The 17,603-nt window shown below is 39.4% G+C and overlaps 1 protein-coding gene across 2 annotated transcripts in view; it reads left to right on the top strand.

The window, feature by feature from the left end:
- ankrd11 (ankyrin repeat domain 11) overlaps positions 1-17,603 on the top strand; it is a 121,470-nt gene that overhangs the window by 16,625 nt on the left and 87,242 nt on the right. For both annotated transcript variants that reach the window (XM_085402747.1, XM_085402746.1), the window contains exon 2: positions 16,764-16,843. The gene's annotated coding sequence lies outside the window, so the exon portion shown is untranslated. The remainder of the gene's footprint in view (positions 1-16,763; positions 16,844-17,603) is intronic.

Below are 17,603 nucleotides of genomic sequence, written 5' to 3'. Positions count from 1 at the left end.
CATCAGAACATGTTGAAAGTCTGAAATGGCTTCTTGTGAATTGTGTGGTTTTGTGCGGTTACTCTTACCAGTATATAAACTAGGACGTGTCTTCATACCTGTTTTCACTCATGATTCTTGTTTCACTCACATGTAGCACACAACAGGAGATGCTTCCTATCAGACCTAATCTGATATCTAATTAGGGCTGAACGATATATCGCATTTGCGATAATATCGCGACATGATCAAGTGCAATTTTCTAACCGCAAAGGCTGCGATTATACTGCGATTATATTATACAATTCATGGGCTGCATCCTCCTGAGGCCGCATTTGTAGACCGATTACGTCACAGCGACGCGCCGAAGGCTGTCCAAATTACTACCATATCCCAGAATTCATAGCGCGGCCCAGCCAAACTCCAGTTTCCAGCAATGGCGGCCGCTACTAAGTTTTAAAATTACTCATACTAATCTTTCTGGGTCACAAAATAAACTTTTAACATATTTTCAGGCGAGAAAGTAGTTGTGTAAACATCAAATATCTGCTCGGTTTATCAAGATATCCCATATTTGCAAAAGTGCTTCGACGTTTTCAGAGGCGTCTGCTACCCACCAGCTCGACAGCTAGCCGGGAGCTCGAGGGTTACTGATGCGGCCGAGAACGGCACAACTCCCGGCACATCATTTTCAGATCACCGCGGAGTTTCGCTGCTCGGGTTAAACGTAATATATAAGTCACTTAGACAACCTAAAAATGTTATTGTTGGGCTTTTTTCAGTGTTTTGTTTGTTCGTGAGTAAATCGGTTTGGCTGAGATTAAAGTTATTAGATTAGATAAAATAAAACTTTATTAATCCCCCGGGTGGGTTCCTCCTTGGTTTTCACACAGCTGACTAAACGTCAAACAGAAAACTTATTAAACAGAAGTATGAGACAGTCGAGAATTTACACCAGTGTCTGGTTATATTTTAGATAGCAAGAAGCAGACGGCCGAGTTTATTAAACTCCACCGAGACAGCGGTGACGCTAATCAGAAGGCTAGACCGTCCAATTTCACGCCTTTAAACTTTAAAGGCATGTTTGTGTGTGTGTGTTTATACAATTGCTATTATGTTTGCACTTTATGTGTAATGTTACTGACTGCAGAGATCAGTAAGATGTGTGTATTTTTTATTTATTAGTTTTATTTATTTAATATTATTTTTTAATTGAATGACTGTCTAGTAGTTCACAGATGTCGAAAAACTGAGTGTGGTAAAGCCACTGATTTTTTTTATGTATATTTCTGCAATCTGCACATTGTACTGACTTTCATTTTAATGTTTACACCAGGGTTCCTTGTCAGCACTTTATGCTCAGATGTTTGTAAGCTAAAAATAAACTATTGTGTATGTTCAAATATACTGTTGTGATTGAAGAAGTTAAATAAAAATGTCAGTCATCAATTCATGCATCACCTCATGTCATCATAACAGAGGTCTGTCTTCCAGGAAAGAACAGTTTAAAATTAATGTAATATAGTATTGGCCATACTATATGATGTATTGCTTGTCTTTGTTTAATAATACAGAAGACAAATACCTTAAAAAATAATCGCATATCGCATCGCAATCGCAATATTGGGGCAAAAAATCGCAATTAGATTATTTTCCATAATCGTTCAGCCCTATATCTAATACTGAAAATGCTCCATGATGAGTGTTCATCTTCTAACTTACAATAACCTGGGTTACTAGGCATTCATTGAAATGCATGTTGGTTGGTCTAATCCTGATTCAAAAATCTGACTGGGTATTGCCAGTAATGTGGGCCAGTCTGTTGACTCAAGTTCTATGTCGTTCCTTGTTTACTTCGTCACATGTCAGATGCAGCTCATGGGAGGGCTAATGAAGCATAGAGGAAGCTAACAGCAAAGAGGCAGCAGATTAGAGATATTTCGTTCCTGCTTCACCAACTTTTATTTCTATGTTTGCAAAAGTTTTTTAGTTAACTGCAAACTGTGGGAACGTCAAAGGGGTCATGAATAAAAAGCTCCAGCGATGATGCCTTGGCTTCTCTTAGTCTCTTCAGTCAGATATTTTAATAGGCAGATGCTTTTAGTACTAATTGGGAAGCTTTTATTAATAGTATAGTTTTAATATAATGTGTATGTTTTGTTTGTTAAGTAAAAGATGTAGAGAATTGCTGTACATTTTAAAATACATGTCTAATTATAAAGTTTAACTTACAAAACTTACAGCATTCACATATGCTGTGGCCCTTTGTATGTACTCGGTATGTCCATACGATATTCAGACTCTTTTACTACATTTTCAAGCATGTTTGGAGTCTATGTAGCCAATGCTGTTATGCTACATACTGTCAAACTCAGAAATCCCTTCTTTCTACTAGCACATATATCTGATGAAAGGCTGCAGAATTAAAGCACTTCTAAATGGGATGATTCTTTTTGATACACCCCTTAATCTCACTATTGCAGTATTTTAGCTCCACAATTTTGTTTGTGTGTCTGTGTAAGTACTTGATGACTATGACTTGTAGAGTTGTTTTGACTTTTGACTGTGTTCTGATGTATTATTTTTCTAATAAATACAAATTTAGTTCTTGCGTATTTTTTGGATGTCTTTATTTGCTACAGGCTTTTGCGTTTAAGTCAAGCCTGATGTTATCTTAAGGCACTTTCACATAGGATGCGGCCATCTAGGGCTGTGCGATATGACCAAAATCTCATATCCCGATATAAAACCTCTATGGACATTGGCATTTTTACATGCTCTGTTGTAGGGCTGGGCGATATATCGAGTTTTTTAAAAATATCAATATATTTTCATACGAGATATAAGATATGACAATATCCTTTATATCGATATAGTCTATGTTACGTTATAATTATACTTGTGGAGCCACAAGTTTGCCTCTCTTTCGTCCACTTTTGTCTCTACGCAACGTTACTCGGCCTCGCGTCTCCTTCACTGAATACAACTCCCCCTCCCCCATAGCTTCACCTGCAGGCAGCGACCAGATGGACACGGCAAATCTCCGTTAGCGAGTTGTGGGGCTGGATGGCGTCAACGTGTTAGCGAGCTAACCGCGCTAACGAGCTAACCACGCTAACGACATGCAGCCCACAGGGGCTGCACGGCCTAAAATCCTTTCATTTTCTCAAAAGTTGACAGCGCGCCTTATGCATGAATTCTGGTTGTGCTTACTGACCGCGAACCGATCTTAGGTGGTACACGGCGCTCAGCAATCTGTCAAAAAAATGTTTTACGACTTTGGTAAGCTACGGACCTGCAGCGCTTCATTGATTGTCGGAGCATTACGGCTACCGTAGTCTGGAGCCTCGCAGAGTGATACGTACTGTGCTTCGACGTAATATTACCGTATTGTGTGTGTATAAGGACCATAAATGGCACCTGTTAAGAGACATGGTTACGAAGCGGATTTCAAACTCAAGGGTGTCAGTCACGCAGTAGAAGTTGGGAACAGAGCAGCTGTGAAATCTGTCTTTGTTATTATGCTCAGCATCTGTTAGTTTACATTTTGACTGCACAATTATGAGCTTTTTGTTATGCACAAAAACAACATTGTTTTCTTTTATTTATGGAGCATGATTATTTAATAAATGCTGATAATTTATTTTTGAGTAATTTCTTCATGTAAATCTATGCTGTATGTAAATAAAAATGCCTGTGTGACATCTGGGACACAGGGTGACTAAGAACTCTTTTTGTTCTTAACTTATGGCTTTAAAAAAATATCGAGATATATATCTTAAATCGCCACCCAGCTAAAAAATATCGAGATATGAATTTTGGGTCATATCGCCCAGCCCTACTCTGTTGTCAGTTAATGTGTAGGTTTTAGTGCATTTGACAATGGCTCATGTCAGCTATGTGGATAATAATAATAATTCTATCACACATCAATGCTGCAATCAATGCTGCAGTTCTGTACTGTCCAATAATTGTTCTTATCATGTTATCTGCATCTTCTAGAGAGGCATGCTGTTTTATGGAGAACAGACTGTGCGTTTAAAGAAATCCATTTAATAACCGTGTGTAGAACTGGCAAGCTGGCTTTGTAGCTGGATATTTGATTTAGTGTATGTGTTGAGACAATGTGTGTCAGCTGGAGATATTTATTAAATGCCTGCTTTTTTACTGGCTAAGAAATGTGTGGGTGAGCGGATGGCTGCAGGCTTTTAGAACCAGCACAGTTGACTCGTTCTGTGGTGTTAGAGCATGTGCGGGTGTTTATGTACCATGTGCTGCTACTCCTCCATTTCCAATATTCATAGAGCTCTGTCTTTCACTGAAACCATGGCAACAGAAAATGACAAATGGCAGAACTGTGGAAATGCTCAGGTTGTGTGCGAGGCTTAATGGCTGAGCAAGCTTTCTCGGTTTAAACATTTTTTTTTTTTTTTTTTTTTTTTTTTTTTTTTTGTGTAAACTGCATCAGTGAACACCATGGCTGGCCTTTTCCTACTCTACAATCCTATTGTTAAAACGAGCGGCACAATAAATACATTTTTCATTTTGCAGTCCCATATCTTAGCTCTTTTAGTTTAGTATGTTTGCAGACAGCAGTGTGTGTAGTCCATCAGACATTGCAGTGCAATTTTCGGCTTTGTGCGTTTTTTGAAAAAGGCGAGCAGGAAATATTTGTGTTAAACTAGCCTATAGCTTTAAGTGAGGAAAAGCCATTTCTAATAAATGGAACAAAAATATTTCAGATGAACAAATAGTAAAATGCTGGTTTTCATATTACAGACTATAGATTTAGTGTGATGTGTAATGTGATCTTATTGTATGTGTTTGCAATAGAAGGATCCTGTGTGTGTGTGTGTGTGTGTGTGTGTGTGTGTGTGTGTGTCTGAAATTTTAAGCTTAAGGAAGTTGGTCCTATGAAAACCGCCTTTTAAATGGCATTCCATATCAATCACATGATATGAAGAAAGGAAGAGAAGAAACAAGTGTAGCGTAGTTGGAATGTACTGATGGAGAGAATGGGTCTGAAAGGCACTGCTGTTTTTGGCAGTTTTTTCTGGAGCATCAACCAGTGCCTCTGCTGTAAAATAGGACAGTGGCAGGCCAGCAAATCCACCCACTCCAGCCTACACCATGTTGACACCGATGTGCAGGTTTATATTGCAAAATATAGCAAGGGTTCTTAGAAGAAAACGTGTTTTGGATTTAACGTATTTGAAATCCGTCACTGTGTGAAATGGATGTATGTGACCATGACTCCCTACAGCACCTGTTTGCAATGTTGTTATGATTTTGGCAGCTGTATATTAAGAAATTATTAGGAACATAAGACTTTCCTTGCTCCTCATTTTCATGTCTTTAACTACTGAACTCTAGTAATGTTTAGTATTCATTCTGACTGCAAAAAGTGGCTATTTTTAGCTTTAGATTGGACAAATCTTGCTCAGTCTACTTTTCTCACACCCACACTTGTAACATATGAGCACAAGTTGCATGCTCTTTTATTTTTCTCCTTTGTTTATATGGATCCCTGTGATGATTAACCAGTTGAAATCCCGTGGATGTTTCACCTAGTGAGATAAGATTGTCCTCTGCCGTAATCTTTGCTCTCGTGATGAGACCTTGGATTCTATTTTAATTTTTAAAAAGCACCTCTGAAATATGAATTTCACAGCTATAGTGCTTTCATTGCGGTCCTTCATTTTAATTCTGTCTATATTAGATAAAAGGCTCACTGGAAATGATCGGTTTTTACAGTAAAACGAGAAGCATTCTTTTTCTGAAGACCACCCTGTATATGCCCTAGCTGTATATTGAGAACACATGCAACACATCTCGAGTCCAGCATTTGAAAAGATGTATTTTGAATGTGAGGATTTTTTTCCCTCAGTCCAGAGAGCTTGTTACCTTGACAACAGCAGTGGAGCCGTAGTGAAGGGAGCTGAGCGTGCGAGCGTGTGAGCTGAGCTTGCCGCGGCATGGCTGTGCCGAACAAACAAGCGCTGTCGCTAACTGTGTCACGAGTGCTGCTGCTGCTGCTGCCTTCTCATTGCAGCCCTTCTCCCCCTCCCCTCACTCCTCTTCTTTCTTTTGAAATCAGGCTTTTATATAGCTGGTTTGTTGTTCAGCTGGTATCCACCCTTCACAGCCCTCCAACAGACTCTCCTTCTTATGTTTTCTAAAGAAGCAGTTTGTCCCAACTCCCTGCTTCCTTATTCACCCACTTATTCTGTTTATTTTTCCTCCGTTCTTCCATGCTGAAGCATGAGTGTATGTGGTGTTTATATTTTTTTATTTATTCATTTATTTTTTAAATAAAGCTTCAAATGATGGTGTATGCATTGGTGGCTCGTGCTGGAGATGTGTAGGATCGCTGTGCTCTGGTCCCTCCCTGCAGAAACCAGCCTTTATCAATAATGTAGATGTTTTTGAAGAGGAGATGTGCGGTGTGCATCTCTTTTTCTCTCTCCTCCCCTTGGCCCATCCTCCCTCCCCACAGCTGTCTACCCACACCCTCCAGTATCAGGTTTCCCCTCCAGTGTTTGCGCATAGAGGAGCAGATGACTGAATCTAATTAGTTAAAATATTACAATAAGGCCTGATACCTGATCCTTTGACATACTGCAGGCTGAACCCAGGCTGTTCTGCTGAGCTGCTGTTGCTTCATATTGTTTATCTCAAACTCGATATAACCACGGGTTTATCATCAACACCAGGCACCCTTCAGATGCTATTAATGGTTTACATGTGATGTTACGTCCATATGGGGACCCCCACCTCAAGGGCAAAGCAAGACTTTATTTCAGTACAAGCCAATTTTTTTTTTAATTGTTTTTTTTTTTTTATCAGGTGTGTTTCGGCAAAATGGTGGTTGCAGATAGTTATTCCAGGGTTTCCACCAGAAAAGTCATTAAGGATTGGTGGCTGTGACTGGGAATCAGGGTAGGGTGGGTTGCAATTTAATGTAACATTCAATTACTGTGGCTTTATCCACCCGTGAAACAGTAATTGTGTGCCACTAGGGCTGCCACAAACGATTATTTTGATAGTCGACTAGTCACCGATTATTTTTGCGATTAGTCGACTAATCAGATCATCATCCATTGGACGTAAAACTACAGCTTATTGCACCAGCAGCATCTGCTCTTATATAACTATCATTAGCTTACAGCTTTAAGTGTTTAAGGTCTGTGCTAACTAAAAATAAAGACAAGATGATAGTTTATTAAATTTTAATGAAATCTGCAGATTGTTTCGGTGAAGTTTAATCAACTCCTTGCTATCTAAAATATAACGGGACACCGGAGTAAATTTTCCAGCATCTCACACTTCTGATAATCAGCTGTCTGCTTGACGTTTATTCAGCTGTGTAAGAACTATAACTTTAATCTCAGCCAAACCGATTTACTCAGGAACAAATAAAATACTAAAAAAAGCCAAACAATAACATTTTAAGTTATCTAAGTGACTTATATATATTTAACCTGAGTAGCGAAAGACGGCAGTGGGTTTGAAAACGATCTGCCGGGAGTCCGGTGTTCTCACGGCGCTAGTGAGCCTCGCCCCCGGCTCGCTATCGAGCTAGTGGGTAACAGATGTCTCCGAAAACGTCGGAGCGCTTTTGAAAATATGTGGTGTCTTGATAAACTGAGCAGATATTTGAGGTTTACACAGCTACATTCTCGCCTGAAAATATGTTAAACGTTTATTTTGTGACCCAGAAAGAATAATAAGAGTAACATTAAAACTAACTAGCTGCCGCCATTGTTGGAAACTGGGCTGGGCCGCGCTATGAATTCTGGGACAGAGCTTCTTCTTCTTCGGGGTTTAACGGCAGCTGGCATCCTTGTACATGCAGTGCTGCCATCTTCTGTTTCAGTCCGTTATTACACTCTTAAATCCTACTAATTCCTGCGTCTTTTGGGATCTTACAAAGCTTCAAACGACGCGTCGACTATTAAATTAGTCGTCGACGATTTTGATAGTCGACGTAATCGTGACTAGTCGACTAATCGTGGCAGCCCTATGTGCCACAGACGAAACAGCAGACACAGTGGGTGAGAGGGTGACAGAGTTTGTTGGGGTTTTTTTTACCCTTTTCCTGAACTTTGTACAGTGTGGAATTTGTGGATGTACGTGAGCAGATGTCTGTTGAACAGGTAAAACTATATTAGGTTACTAAGTGAAGAGGCTCATCTAATTGTTATGGAAGCCCGTTTCCGCCACTAAAAAAAAAAAAAAAAAAGGATCCATAACTCAAAATTTTGAGTTATTTTCTTGAAATTTCGAGTTATTTTCTCGAAATTTCAAGTTATTTTCTCGAAATTTCAAGTTATTATCTCGAAATTTCAAGTTATTATCTCGAAATTTCGAGTTATTATCTCGAAATTTCGACATATTAACTCAAAATTTTGAGAAAAGCAACTCGAAATTTCGAGTTAGCGCTGCCAATCAGTAATCTACGTGAATGACGTCATTTCCATGTTACCCGGAAGCTGAAGCCCTCAGCTACAAATGCTACAGCTAAGCTACCGGTATTACATCCAGTCGTGAATGCACAGATTGCTGAGTGTTTTCAGCCTGGCTTCACAAATGATGTGTTATTAGCTGAATCACATGGTGTTACTATCAGCAAACATACTTTAATTTGTTGGGATCCGTTTTTGAGTGCGCGGTCCTGCGCCATATGCTTCCGGGTAACAAGAAAGCGACCTCATTCACGTATATTTTTGATTGACAGAGCTAACTCGAAATTTTGAGTTATGGATACTAGCTTTTTTTTTTTTTTTTAGTGGCGGAAACGGGCTTCCATAAATTGTGGCTTTGATTTAAAAAATATTTATATACATGATGCTTAATCATAGTACTTAGTACTTTCAGTTAAATGTACTAATGACTTGCCATTTAGTTTGATCACAGCTCCCTGCAGTATTGCAGCTAAAAGCTAACCCACCCTTATGAACCCTCCTTCTTCGTGAATGGTGGATCATCTAAAGCTGCAAGAATATTTTGGGGACAACTGAAAATAAGGTTTAATTAGATTTACAACATAGGGTAGTTAGTCTAATATTACTGCTTATATACAGACCATTTACCATTTGTCTCTACTGCTCTGCTATTCTCTCTGCAGTGATCCTGAAAATAACCTCACATGAATCTATGTAAAGTACCTACCTAATGTTGGCTTAGCCATAACGGTTCTAGTGTAAGTGGAGTGATTACCCACAAGACGTATGTAAATAAGTGGCCCTCTGGAATAGTGCTGGGCCATATTCCAGAGGCCGTTCATGGTAATACCGGTATAATGTTGGGCAACGATAAGAAAATGAAATATCGCGATAGAATATGGGTAAAACGCACATGTGCAGTGCCTTTGTTTTCATATGCACATGGTGGAAAAAGCGTGCCGGCGACGGAGAATGAGAAGGGCGAAAGCGGATCGGTGAATGAAATGGATGAACCAGAATTGGTTTGTAAAAATGCTGCAACTTCAGTGGTGTGGAACTGGTTTAGCGTTTGTCCGTCAGATACACAACAAAGCACTATTTTTGGTAGCGCATGCTAGCGGGCCGTCGTTATTACCGTGTTTTTTGGAAAATACAGCACACTTAAAATCAATCCTTTGATTTTTCTGAAAATCGACAGTGCCCCTTATAATCCCGTGTGCCCTATGTATGAGTTCTGGTTGTGTTTACTGACCTCGAAACGATTTTATGTGGTACACGGCGCTCGAAAATCTGTCAAATGTTTTAGTACGACTTTGCTAAGCTACAAAGCCGCACCGCTTGATGGATTGTCGGAGCATTACGGCTATCGTAGGCAGGAGCCTGGGGGAGTGATAATATTACCGTATTGTGTGTGTGTGTGTGTGTATAACCTTTTTTTAAGTTTTGTGGATATTATACATGGTTATGCTGAGGATATGTCGGCCAGTTTCCACTGGAAATGCCTTTTGGTTAAACTGTCAGCAAGGAATTTGCATTTGTGCTGTTAAATTTTTATATAACTTTAATGCAGATAAAAACAGCTGCTCGTTTAAGTGAAAATACATTGATGGTGGGGGGCTTTACACTAATAAAGTTGTGGAGTTGTAAAGTATTTTGTCTAGTGTCAATTATATCGTCAGTTATATCATTATCGCAAATTTTCAAATGCATATCGTGATAAATATTTTTGGTCATATCGCCCTGCTCTACTCTGGAAGGACCTTGCTGTTTTTAGTGATTGAAATATTGATCGCATATATCCAAAAATTGTTCGTAGAGTTCTCTTTTTTTGAGACATGAAATGACAGATGGACGAACTGACCTGTTGTTTGTTGGCCATTGTGCTGGAGTTGTTTTGATGTGCAGGTCTCTATACCCAGGGATGCACATAAGTGGTCAGCAGGTGCGCATTCGCTGTCAAAATTAAAGACGCGCACCAGATAAGAAGTTGCAACGTATATTTGCGTACATAAGATTTTCTGGAGGAGGACAGTAGGGCTGCCACGATTTGTCGACTAGTCACGATTACGTCGACTATCAAAATCGTCGACGACTGATTTAATAGTCGACGTGTCGTTTGAAGCTTTGTAAGATCGCAAAAGACGCAGGAATAATAGCAGGATTTAAGAGTGTAATAACGGACTGAAACAGAAGATGGCAGCACAGCATGTACAAGGATGCCAGCTGCCGTTAAACCCCGAAGAAGAAGAAGCAGCTGTGTCCCAGAATTCATAGCGCGGCCCAGCTTAGTTTCCAACAATGGCGGTAGCTAGTTAGTTTTAATATTACTCTTATTATTCTTTCTGGGTCACAAAATAAACGTTTAACATATTTTCAGGCGAGAATGTAGCTGTGTAAACCTCAAATATCGGCTCAGTTTATCAGGACACCACATATTTTCAAAAGCGCTCCGACGTTTTTGGAGACGTCTGTTACCCACTAGCTCGATAGCTAGCCGGGGGCTAGGTCACTAGCGCCGTGAGAACACCGGACTCCCGGCAAATTGTTTTCAAACTCACCGCCGTCTTTCGCGACTCAGGTTAAATATATATGAGTCACTTAGATAAATTAAAAATGTTGTTGTTTGGCTTTTTTTTTTTTTTTTGTATTTTATTTGTTCCTGAGTAAATCGGTTTGGCTGAGATTAAAGTTATAGTTTTTACACAGCTGAATAAACGTCAAGCAGACAGCTGATTATCAGAAGTGTGAGATGCTGGAGAATATACTCCGGTGTCCTGTTATATTTTAGATAGCAAGGAGTTTATTAAACTTTACCGAAACAATCTGCAAATTTCATTAAAATTGAATAAACTATCATCTTGTCTTTATTTTTAGTTAGCACCTTAAAAGCTTAAAGCTGTAAGCTAACGATAGTTATATAAGAGCAGATGCTGCTGGTGCAATAAGCTGTAGTTTTACGTCCAGTGGATGATGATCTGATTAGTCGACTAATCGCATAAATAATCGGTGACTAGTCGACTATCAAAATAATCGTTTGTGGCAGCCCTAGAGGACAGACATTTGTTTAGAACTCTTAAAGATGTCAAAGAAGCAAGCTCCTTTAAGCAATTACTTTGGTGTTCCTCCACCTCCAAAGAAATGTCAGAAGGAGTCCATTCTGCAAAAGAAGCATGTATGGTTGCAGGAGGTGAGCTGGCTTCAAACCAATGATGAACACACAGAGATGTGGTGCAGAATATGCCGTGAAAATCCCACTTTAGCGGACAAAAACAGTGCCTTTTATATGTATGCAAACGCGCGTTGCAACTTCTTATTTGGTGCGCGTCTTTTATTTTGACAGCAAATGCGCACCTGTGGACCACTTATGTGCACCCCCAGTCTATACCACTTCCATAAATGATATGTTCCCAAATTGTTCACATTAGAACATTTTAACGATATGTTGTTAATATAAAGTTGAGAAATTCATTGGTTTTTTTGGGTTTTTTTTTTAAAATCCAGATCTCGATGCCTGAATTTGAGCTGCTTCTGTGCATTTGAGGTGCAATACTATTTGCATTAGAGCAGGGCGATATGGCCAAAAATATTTATCACGATATACATTTGAAAATTTGCGATAACGATATAACCGACGATATAATTGATGCGAGACAAAATACAACTCCACAACATTACTAGCGCAAAAAGACAACCTTCCATTTATTTTCACTTAAACAAGAAGCTGGTTTTTATGTACATTAAAGCTTTATAAAAATGTAACAGTGCAAATGCAAATTCCTTGCTGAAAGTTTAACCAAAAGGCATTTCCAGTAGAAATGGGCTGACATATCCTGAGCATAACCATATATAATATCCACTGAAGTTAAAAATAGGTGCTTTGCAACATTAAACTGCAGTGTGCAGTACGCATTTTTCGGACCATAAGGTGCACGGGATTATAAGGCACATTAAGCGAAACAAAGCAGTCAGATAAATCAAACTTTATTAAACTCATTCTTCTTGCTTCCTCCACTTCTGTACCATTGATTCATTAATGTTGAATTCTCTGGCAGCTGCTCTATTCCCATGTTGTTGCAGTATATTAATGACTAACCTTGTATTGTGGATGGATTATCTCAGTTGTTCTCCTGACTGAAGTTTGGTCCGTTTACAGCATCCTGCCATGCGATTGCATTTGTCTCTAACCATGAAGAACCTTCACGTTAACTTTTATAAGTGGAAAAGTGTTAGTGTTCGTCCTCCAGCTTCACTGTTTATGTTATGCTAACATAGCTGTGTCGCTAGCGATCACGTAGCACATCATTATATACCAGCTAGCCCAACTTCAGTAACCCTACAAACGTCACTGCTGTTTAGTTTCCTGTCTTCATTTATGTTGGAAGTGATAGCAGAGCTGTACGTTTGATTTTTTTCAGAAATCTCTCAGTCAGAACATGCAATATCATGCTTAGGTAACTAGCGAAACTAGCGAGCTAACTTCCGCTAGCTTCCTGCTAACTTCTAACTCCGTTAAATGTAATAACTTTTGTTTTCATGGATGCCTGGAAGTTAAACTTTATAGTTACACCTGATAAAGCAGCAATTCTGATCGTTTTATTAAAGATGAAAGAATTTAGACAGTTTTTAACTCTAAGTGATGCTGCAGTGTTGTTTGACCTGAAGCATACGGAGTTTAGGACCCAGATTACTCCCAGATTTAAGAGCATCTTAGTCCGACAAATATGACAATGACAACGGCCGCTTGCATGTTCTGCAAAAAAATGTGCTTTGTTGTGTATCTGACGGACAAACACCAAACCAGTTCCACATCACGGAAGTTGCACCATTTTTACAAACCAATTCTGGTTCATCTGTTTCACTCAACAATCGGCCATGTGCGTATGAAAACAAAGGCACTGCGCATGCGCGTTTTACTCCCATTCTATCGCGATATTTCATTTTCCTATCGTTGCCTAACATTATACCGGTATTACCGTGAACGGTATAATATGGCCCAGCCCTAATTTGCATACTGCTTTTTGGTTATTTCTTTGTCTCTGATGATCTAAGTCTCCATACATAGCTCTTGAGATGTCTGTTTTTTTTGTCAGATGCACTAGCATTGGTTCACCCCATTCCATGTGTTCATTATTTCTAGTTTTTGCAGTACAGCATCTGTGATATCAAAGAAAAACACAACTTTTTGTTTCAGTCTCTTACCTCGGTAAAGTCCTGCAGTATTTCTGGTCTGAATGCCCTTGCACGATGCCTATGTGGCCTGTGACACTCTTTATGAAATCAGACAAGGGCCTGAGCTGTTGTTCCAGGTTGACTTTCAGCTGCCTCTGATCTGCTCTATGATAGGACAGCCAGACACAGAGCTGACTGAAGAGGTGCGTTATAGCCTTGGGGAGCACTGTTGAGTTTGTGTTTTATGGTCCAGACTTCTGATGGAAAACAAGTAGTGATTCAGGTTTGCAGAAAGTGAAGCAAAAAGATATCTGTGCCCTGAAACCTGTGTTAAATCTTGCCTGTCCTCCATAATCCCAAAACATCCAGAGAAGGCCTTTCTCTTTACACAAAGAGAACACGCACTTCAGGTGCCATTAGTGGTCATTCACATGGAACTGTTGGTCTCTGTCCTCACTGCACACAGTGAGTCTAGTCTTAAGTTTAAACGGCAGGACATTTGCAGTGTTGATACAGCTGATGAGATGGTTAGGTAAGTAAAGCTCTCTAAACTATACCTCTGTCTTTTTTTCTTTCTTTATTTTGCTGCAACCAAATGTTTGAGGCGCAGTTCTATTCTCCAAGCTCCAGTGAAGAGATTTATCTCTTTCATCAGTCATAGTCTGTCAGCATCAAAGACGGGCTCTGATTCTTGTTGAAGGTCACCATTAAAACCAGGGCTGGTCTCACTAGCTCGCTCACCTTGGAGCAGGATTTAGAAAGGCTTGTAGAAGTGCACACATGTTGTAGCTTATTGCACCGTGCCTCACATATTCTTCTGTTCCTCGCTGACATGTGACCTGCAGTGCTGCAATAAAGTTGGTGAAGCAATCTGAAAAACACTGCTGATATTTCAGCAGCTTGATAATGGTGACAGTGAAGATGCAGAAGTGAATATGCAGACCTGTTGTCATGGTGATGCAGAGCTAGAAATGTCTTCTAATTATGCATGATCATGTTAAATGTTTGAAGTCAGCTCTGCATAGTTTGAAGGCGAGGCTTTTTACGAAGAGGAGTTAAGTGGAGCCACACTTTAAGCAGGTGTTTCAACCTGTTGACCTGTATTAGTATAGAAACAAATCTTACACAGTTGTATAGAAAACATAGAAACGTGTCAGCGTTTGGAGACTTCTACAGTCAAAAGTTAGGCTTTTATGGGACTCATGTCAGTCGGGTTAATGTTTTGTCTAAATTTGCCTGTTCAGTAGATTTTGTGCGTGTGCAGCACATATGCGTCACTCTCTCATGCTCTCCTGGTGTAGCTTAGTCAACGCTCTTTATCTAAGACGAAAGCATCAGTAAGAAGTTTGTCGGTTCCAGTAGGTAAACAACCGTTCCACCTTGGTGTTAGTTGGCTTTTGTTCCCTGAGCAATGCACACATATTTTGTGATTCTCACCGCAGATTTCATGTGAGCTGATTTCATAGGCTGTGCACAAAGATGATGATCCATTTTTCTTTCTTGCTTATTTCATTGGCACCTGTTTGACTATCTCCCTGAAGATGGATATCTGTCATCTGTTCTGCACCGTAGTTGAACTTCTTATGTCACTCGTATTTCCTTAGCAGTTTCTTCTAAAAGAATTTGTGCAAAGGGACAGGTCGGCTGTCTTTTTTTTTCTGTTTAACAGAGTATAATTAAAATATAAAACACTGCTCTCTTTGACATACTCTGCAATACAGGCTAAGCAGAATAAAATATGCATGTCCAGAAGCATTTTGTAGAAAGCTGACAAAAAAATCTCAAATCTTACAAAGGTCTCTGGAGAAGGTAGTAGTGGTTGAATCACGCTCAAAACAAGTTGTTTGTGCAACACGTTGTCTGACTTGGTCAAACAGTACAAATAGCTGGTCTGAGTTGTCATGCTGAAGGGGAAAGGAATGGGGATATTATTTTTATTTTTTAATTTATTTTTTAACAATAAGGGAACATATTTTCATTGTCTCTGGAGTGACACAATGCAGTGTTTTACTATATTGTACAGATAACAGTTGTTAAATTTCAAACACTTTTACTCTTAGTAATATGGTGTGTTAAGCACTATAATGTGACTCGACCGATTAACCTTATCTACCAAAGTTGGCTTTGGTTTCATCGTTATGGTCTTTGTCAGTTGGTTTTTTGTTGGCGGGTTGTTTTTTTTGTTTTGTTTTGTTTTTTTGGGATCAATAAAATGGATTGTCCTTATCCTGTATTACAAACTCTGGGAGGGTGGTGTTGTACTCCCTGTCTGGATTGTAACAATCCATCAATCCTGTACTTCCCACTGGGAAAGCCCCCACAGGTTCCACTCCAGTACAAACACAAATGCACATCTAACCATCATCCTCCTTACCACTCAGGCCCTCCTAGGGAGGTCTGACCTTAATCCTGTCTTGCATTCACACTTGCCACCCTGCCTGTGCTAAAACTGAAAACAAGATGCTATTGAATTTTTCCCTTTAGCCCTGTTATAATGCATTAAAGCATATGAAATGATGTAATACGTGTGGGTTCAGATTGGAGTTTTGTCCCAAAATCACCGGAATGCCAAACCCAACACTGGGCCCCTGTTAAATACCCTCCCATGTCCCGCTGCCTAAATCCTGATAAACCCTTGTCCTCATTGTGTGGTTGGACTGGGGGCAGGGCCAACAGCAGTACACTGACTTCAGGATTTCTCTTTATGCCATTACTCGTTGACCTGTCTCTGACGTATTTCATATAGTCACTTGTTGTTCAGAGGTTGAATTTTTTTTTCCCAGACTTGCAAACCATACAGTCATAAAAAGGATACTGGTGCATGGAAATTCAAATTGCGTGGACATGACATGTCCAGGCGCGGAAGGTTAAGGATAAGGAAAAGTTTATCTTTGTAACATATTGAAATCACTTTGAAGTACATGAGGTAACATGTTTTTGATAAGACAAAGATGGGAGTATCTAGTGTTTAGTTGGAGGAGCAAATGTGGGGACAAAATGCTTCACTGCTTTTCTCAGTTAAATAACTAAGAGATCCTTTGAGGATAAATTTTACCCTCTCCGTCCATCTGAATGTGTTGGATAAAAATGTGAGACTGTTTGTGTTTTTCTGTTCAATAATTTTATATATATTATATATATATATATATTATTTTTTTTATCCTTTTTCAGAATTCGTGGATTCTGCAGCAGCAGGTGTATTTTCTATTTGGATTTTAGCCCACTGACATTCTCCTACAGCCATGGAATCGGTATGTTGACACAAATAATTTTTTACTTGGTCTTTTTAGGCCTCTTTCACTGAACCTCTACTAGCGAGAAGTTTCTTCTTAAAAAGATGTTTTATGGCTGTTTGTTTCTTTTGAGGGCTTTTTGGGATTGGGATGCATGTTGTGTGCAAAGACATTCTTTACGAGGAGAGCACAGGAATCAAATGATATTCACATGGAGAAGTTTTCAGGTGTTTGCTATGGATTGAAGAGTTAGCTCTGAATTGACCTCTCTTTAGTTTAGGTGACCCTATATTCATAGCTTGTTCTCCTGAAGTTCTTGACTAATTTCATTGTGATATATTTGTAGAGCCCCCCAAGAATTAGATTTGGATATTTTGCAAGTAAACTTGTTTGATATGATCTTGTGTAAAACCAGTTTCTATTAAAGAAAAATGAAAAAATGGATAACTCCAGCTCTGGTGCGGTGTGACAGTCTCTCCGTGTTATTCCCAACATGCCCTTTACTATCAAACATCCATTTTGAAATCCAGGTATAACCAAATAAGCTAGAGTAATAATTCTTTTGGCATCTAAAACCAGACGAATTGGACTTGGATATACCGGATTTAACATGTCCCAGACCACTGTTTTCTTCCATTTGGGGGTAGGGCTGGGCCATATCATACCGTTCACGGTAATACTGGTCTAATGTCGGGCAATGATAGGAAAATGAAATATCACGATAGAATATAGGTAAAACACGCATGGGCAGTGCCTTTGTTTTCATACGCACATGGCG

Source organism: Rhamphochromis longiceps, linkage group LG1 (genome assembly GCF_057381845.1).
Source record: "Rhamphochromis longiceps isolate RC_006_pf linkage group LG1, R_longiceps_female_GT1.1, whole genome shotgun sequence".
NCBI classification, from domain to species: Eukaryota; Metazoa; Chordata; class Actinopteri; order Cichliformes; family Cichlidae; genus Rhamphochromis; species Rhamphochromis longiceps.
This window is presented reverse-complemented; position numbering and strand designations above follow the sequence as displayed.